Source organism: Terrapene carolina, unplaced genomic scaffold, assembly GCF_002925995.2.
Source record: "Terrapene carolina triunguis isolate 2854851 unplaced genomic scaffold, T_m_triunguis-2.0 Scaffold189, whole genome shotgun sequence".
Taxonomy (NCBI): domain Eukaryota; kingdom Metazoa; phylum Chordata; order Testudines; family Emydidae; genus Terrapene; species Terrapene triunguis.
Window position 1 is genome coordinate 1992540 of NW_020664540.1, and position 6389 is coordinate 1998928.

Genomic DNA, 6389 nt, shown 5'->3' on the forward strand with positions numbered 1-6389 from the left:
TCAGTGATTTTGGTGTAACTACAACATCCTGAAGTACATCAATAACATTGGTGAGTCCTGGGCTGAAGTTACTCAGGCATGCATGAATAGTGTGTGGGGGAAGTTGTGGGCTGAATGTGTCAATGACTTAAAAGAATTTAAAGATGTTGTCCCTGCTATGAATAAAGATATCCTCGGCTTGGCCAAGAAAGCAGGTTTTGATGAGGTGGAAGAAGTCAATGTTATACAACTTCTGCAATCATACGGAGAAGAGCTAACCAATGAAGATCTGATGCAACTAGAGGTGACGAGCAATGGAAGAAGAGGGCCAAGAAGTAGAACCAACCCATCCAACTTTGACTGCGAAACATCTTTCTGAAGCTTTCCAAATCATTGAAACTGATGACAATCCCAACAAGGAACGCAGCTCCAAAGTGATTAGGGGAGTTGGTTATCTAATGACTTGCTATAAAGAAATTTACCAAGAAAAAAAAAAAGGAAAGCAAAACAAATCTCTCTAGATGTGTTTTTTTGAGTTCAGAAAGTTCAGCAAGAGGAGCAGCCAGACAATCTATTCTCTTCCACTCTGACTCCACCATCTCAACCAAGCTTCATACTCAGCAATGATGACTGTAGTATTAAATTGTTTGTTTAAAGTTGTTTTAAACTTATATAATGCCTTTTGTCTGGCAAAATTTTTTTTTCCAGGAACCTAATTCCCCCTATTTACATTAATTCTTATGGGGAAATTGGATTCGCTTAACATCATTTTGCTTAAAGTTGCATTTTTCAGGAACATAACTACAATGTTAAGTGATGAGTTACTGTATTTGGATGTTCAAAAAGATATGATATTGGACTAGCTGGACCATTGGTCTGACCCACTATGGCCGTGTTTATATTCTCAGGGACAGGCTGGCTAGAGGAGGGTAATAAATTAATAACAAAACAGGGAAGATCTAAGCAGTCAGTACAAACTAGAGATGTTGAAAACAAAAATCAAGGAACCAAAAGGCACGAAGAGAAGACATTCTGGGAGCCAGAGTAACAAAGAGGTGGGATTGGAATTGCTCATTTATGAGAATAAATTTGATCTAATTGGTATTACTGAAACCTGGTGGGATGATGCCCATGATTGGAATATTAAAATTAATAGTAATCTATTTTTGAATGACTGCTTGGGCAAAAGAGGAGGGGAAGATAACTTGGAAGAAAATGATCTTGAAAGCCCCCCAAAACACAACCCCCCCCCAGTGCCACCTGCCCCACGGAAACAAACCCTCCTTCCCCAGTGCTGCCCTGCTGAAACATTCCAGGGCCCCACCTCTTCCTCTGCAGAGCAGCCCTTGCCACAGAGCTAGGGCTCAGCAGAAGGGCAGTTTAAATAATTTACAGAGTGAATGTTATAAACATGACACAGGTCTTTATGATCCCCAGCTCTCCCCCATACATACAATTGTTTGCTTTAATTGAAAAAAATCTTAATAAAGTATCACCCCCTCCCCAACCTTCCTTTTTGGCCCACAGCTGTTTTGGCGGGGATGTGGCTAGGATTCTTGGGGGCAGGGCAGGGGGGATGGTGAGGAACAGGGAAGAATGATATGGCTGCAGGGTTGGATCCCTGAACTGTTCATTTCTAGACTGTCCTGCCTTTGGGTTTTTAGGGACACTGTCGAGTATTTGTAAGTGAGATTTGTTGATGGGCTAACGGGGCTCCTTTAAAATTTACAGCTTAACGCTTCAGCTAACAAAGTGGTTCAGATTTATGTGTAGTATGTCATAGTTCTCTCTTCTCTAACGTGGGGATGGATATGTGATTTGATCCTGTCCTCACTTTGCCTTTGCACTGCTGGGGACAGACTCAGCTGCACAGGGTCCCAAAGTGTGGTGGGACTGAGTCCAGAGAGCTGGGTGTGTGCTTATGGGGCCAGCTTCTTCTGACTGCAAGATAGAAAGAAGTTAAATATACATTTAAGGGTCCTCCTAACATGGCTTGTCCATGGAAGCAGTTCCTGCAGTGATGACAGCCACATGAACCCCTGATCCAAACACAGCAGCCTGTCTGGTCCTGGGAGTAGCAGTGATTCCCCCCAGAGGCTGTCAAGCCTTAATGACCCAGTTTTCTTTACCACCCTGGGGCAGTTACTTGAACATTTGGGACTGTCAGGAGCACTCTGCCATTTCCCTCTCCCAATTGCCCCCCTGCCGTTGGCTTACCTGCCCCCCGGCTCACCTGCCCTCCCCCTCCCTCACCGCCAGCTCACTTGCCTGGCCTCTTACCTTCTGCTGCTGCCCCCGCCTCCTGCCACTGGCTCACCCTCACTCTCCAGCGTCCAGCCTGACACTGGCCCCTTCACCACCCTGCCCACCCACCGGCCAGTCAGCCGGCCGTTAGCTTGCCTACTCACCCCCTGCAGGCTGCACTGTGCGGCCCGCGGGCCGTATGTTGTGCAGGCCTGGCTTAAGTATAAGTGCTGATGAGTTGATCACATTTATAATGTGCAAACTGTATGAAGTCCAGGCCACTGATATATATATTTGGTGCTTTAAAATGGCCCATTTCACAAAGCTGAAAATAATTATTAGCCAGATAAGTTGTGAAGAAGAACTAACTCAGAAAAATGTGAGTTATAACTGGGAATCGGTTAAGAACACTTTACAGATTTTTACCTAAGTTGTCCCAAAAATTGAGGAAGGCAGCCATAACCAGCCCGGTTTAGAGGGGAAGTGAAGGGTATATAAATATAGCCATATAGATTAATAAACAAACAAATGGAAGGGAAAAGGGAACGTTAATAGGAAGCAAAAGGACATAACTCTGCTAGCCACAGATTTCTCCTTAAGGAGAACGATATTGGTCCATTACTAGATGGAAATGATAGAATTATTCTTACTAATACAGAAAAGGTATAAATATTACTGTTCTGTATTTTTGGGGAAAACAGATGTAGTCATGTTAATTAACATTCCTCATGAAATATTAGCGGAACAGAAAGAGCAACAGCAGCTACTGTTAGACATTTTTAAATCAGCAAGTCCAGGTAACTTGCATCCAAGAGTATTAAGAGAGCTGGCTAAGAAACTCACTAGATCATTTCAGTGTTATGAACAACCTCCATTCCCAAAGTGCTTGTAACTCTGAGGTTCTACTGTACTGTTGATGTAATAGACTTCCAAAAGGCTTTTGACTTGATACCCGCATGATATTTTGACTAAAATATTACAAAGATATAAAATTAACATGGCACACATTAAATGGATTAAAAGCTTACTAACAGACAGGTCTCAAAATTTAATTGTAAACAGGAAATCATCATGAAACACGTATGTTTCTACAGGGGTCCTGCAAGGATCTGTTGTTGGCACTAGCTTATTTAACATTTTTATCACTGATCTGGAAGAAAACATAAAATCATCACTGATAAAGTTTGCACATGACCCAAAAATTGGGGGAGTAGTAAATAATGAAAAGGACAGGCCACTGATCCAGAGTGATCTGGATTGTTTGGTAAATTACGTTCAAGGAAACAATATGCATTGTAATGTAGCTAAATTTAAATGTATACATGTAGGAACAAAGAATGGAGGCCATATTTCCAGGTTGATGAAGAAACGCAACCCAGAAGAATTGAGCAACTACTGTTTGATCACACTCCTCTCAAGTGTATAAGGTCTTCACCAGTGTCATACTCAATCGGATTAAGAAGGATCTTAAAATGTATGAAAGCAGAGAACAAGCTGGTTTCTGCTCAGGGTATTCGACAATTGACCACATCCACTCAGTTCGGCAGCTCATGGAAAAATGCAAGGAATACAAAGTACCATTCTGTATTGCATTTGTCGACAACAAAAAGGCATTTAACTCAGTGGAGATTAACGCTCTGCTCAACGCACTCAACGAAACTGGAATTGACCCAAAAGGTACTGCTAGAAGAAATTATCCGCAATTGTTCAACAGAGATAACATTATTCAACGTCCCCTGCATTACTACTATATGTAGAGGAATCAGATAAGACAACAATCTCATCAAAGCTGTTTGCAGCAGTACTGGAGTCTCTGTTCAAGAAATTGAACTGGGAAGAAGGAATCAGAATTGATGAACAGTTAACACATCTTCTCTTTGCTGACAATTGTGTAATATTGGCAAAGGATGCAGAACTGGAGAACAAATTGCAGCAACTGCAAATACTTTTGCATGATATCAGGTTGGAAGTGAACACGTCGAAGATGAAGAGGATACGGAATGAGCATTGTGCAGCAGGAATCATCACTGTAAATGGGAAAGTAATCAAGGAGGTCGATAAATATATTTATCTGGGTCAGCAGCTGAACAGAGACAACTCACTCGAAGGGGAATGCAGTAGGAGGAGAAAGGCAGGGTGGGCAAGTTTCAACAAAATAATGATGAACTGCCCATGGAAAAAAAGGAAAGAACTGTTTAACTCCACTGTTCTGCCAGCAATGATATATGGAGCGGAAAGTTGGTCAACAACAAAAGTGGAGGAAGAAAAATTCGCTGTCACCCAGAGAGCAATGGAAAGGCAAATGTGCTATCGCTCCATGATCATATACCAAATGAGATCAGAAGGCGTACAGAGATGACTGATGTAGTACAGGCGATGTACGATGCAAAGTGGAGATGGGCAGGTCAGGTAGTCCACAGGCAAGACAATAGGTAGACAACCCGCATCAATGACTAGATCCCCAGAAACCAGAAGTGATTGCTGGGCAGATGGAAAACACACTGGGCTGATCTCATGACAAAACTCTTTGGCCAGAAATGGAAAGAATGTGCTCACAACAAAACAGAATGATCTGGCATCGACTTGCGTTCGTGGAGGGACGGACGAGGACGAGCCAGACAAAGGTTACTTACAGCTTGGGAAACTGTATCCTGGGAAACAGTGATTCTGAAAAAGATTTAAGGGTAGTGGTGGATAATCAGCTGAACATGAGCTCCCAGTGTAACGCTGTGACCAAAAGGGCTAATGCAATCCTTGGATGCATAGAAAGGGAATCTCAAGTAGCAGTAGAGAGGTTATTTTACCTCTGCATTTGGCACTAGTGCAATTGGTGCTGGAGTACTGCATCCAGTTCTGGTGTCCACAATTCAAGAAGGATGTTGATGAATTGGAGGATTCAGAGAAGAGCCACAAGAATGATTAAAGGATTAGAAAACATGCCTTACAATAACAGACTTAAGGACCTCAATCTATTTAGCTTAACAAAAAGAAATTTAAGGGTGACTTGATTACAGTATAAACGTATGTACATGGGGAACAAACCATTAATAATGGACACTTCAGTGTAGCATAGAAAGTTAGAACATGCTCTAATGGCTGGAAGTTGAAGCTAGACAAATTCAGACTGAAAAGAAGTTGTACATTTTTAATGGTGAGAGAGTAATTAATCATTGGAACAATTTACCAAGGGTCATGGTGGATTCTCCATCACTGACTATTTTTAAATCAAGATCAGATGTTTTTCTAAAAGATATGCTTGAAGAATTATTTTGGGGAAGTTTCAAAGCCTGAGTTTATATAGGTCAGACTAGATGATGACAATGTTCTCTTCTGGCCTGGGAATCTATGAATCTGGAATAATGGGGGAATTCTCCGGTGGCCAGCACTAATGATTTTATGATCCATTTGTGCATGACTGAGAATACTGCTATTGTCATTTCACTGTTTTGTTGATGTTGCATGTGTTCACAAGAAGAACTGGAAGTGAAGAAGCAAGAGTTTGCACAGAATGGGAAGGCCTGAGTTAGTTTTGGCACTGCTCTCAGCAGGGAATGGGAAATTAATGGAATTAAAAGTATTGGGACATGCCATTTAGAGCGTTCTAGCAGAGGACTTAATTTAAAAGATGATCAAATTGACAGTGTTGCTATTAAGCGCCGTACAACAGCTCCCCTTGGAGTCACTAGTCAGGGAGATAGAAGTATTGTAAATGAGCAACAAAAGAGCCATGCTAACTAAATGTAACCTTTCTTTTTGTGGAAGCTTAAAAAACAAATGTACCTTCACACTCTATGCTCTACCTACCTCTCTTCTAGCAAACAGTAGCATGCAACATCTGTATTTTCCAGCTTCAACTCCATGCCCGTAGTATTCAGTAAGTGGTTAAATCAAGCATTCCTGTACACTACTTATGGCAGCTTTATTTTAAAAGAGATATAGTAAAATACGACTTGGTTAAAAGTTAAACTAGTACTGCAGGACAGCTTTGCTGAAAGAAACAAGGCAGGAGTAGAACCTAAAATGAATTCTTTCCAGTTTGCCTTAGGCAAACTAACTTATCCCATACAGTTCAATTTATATTGGTATTGCTTGATGATAAATGAGCTTTTTAAAAATCTTAGCTAGGATCAGCCTATACATTTTGCAGCCAATTTATATTACAGCTT

The 6389-nt window shown here is 41.4% G+C and overlaps 1 protein-coding gene across 1 annotated transcript in view; it reads left to right on the forward strand.

Moving 5' to 3' along the window:
* The window catches only part of KLC1 (kinesin light chain 1), an 87022-nt gene that overhangs the window by 62014 nt on the left and 18619 nt on the right, over nt 1-6389 (forward strand). The gene's annotated exons all lie outside the window — the stretch shown is intronic.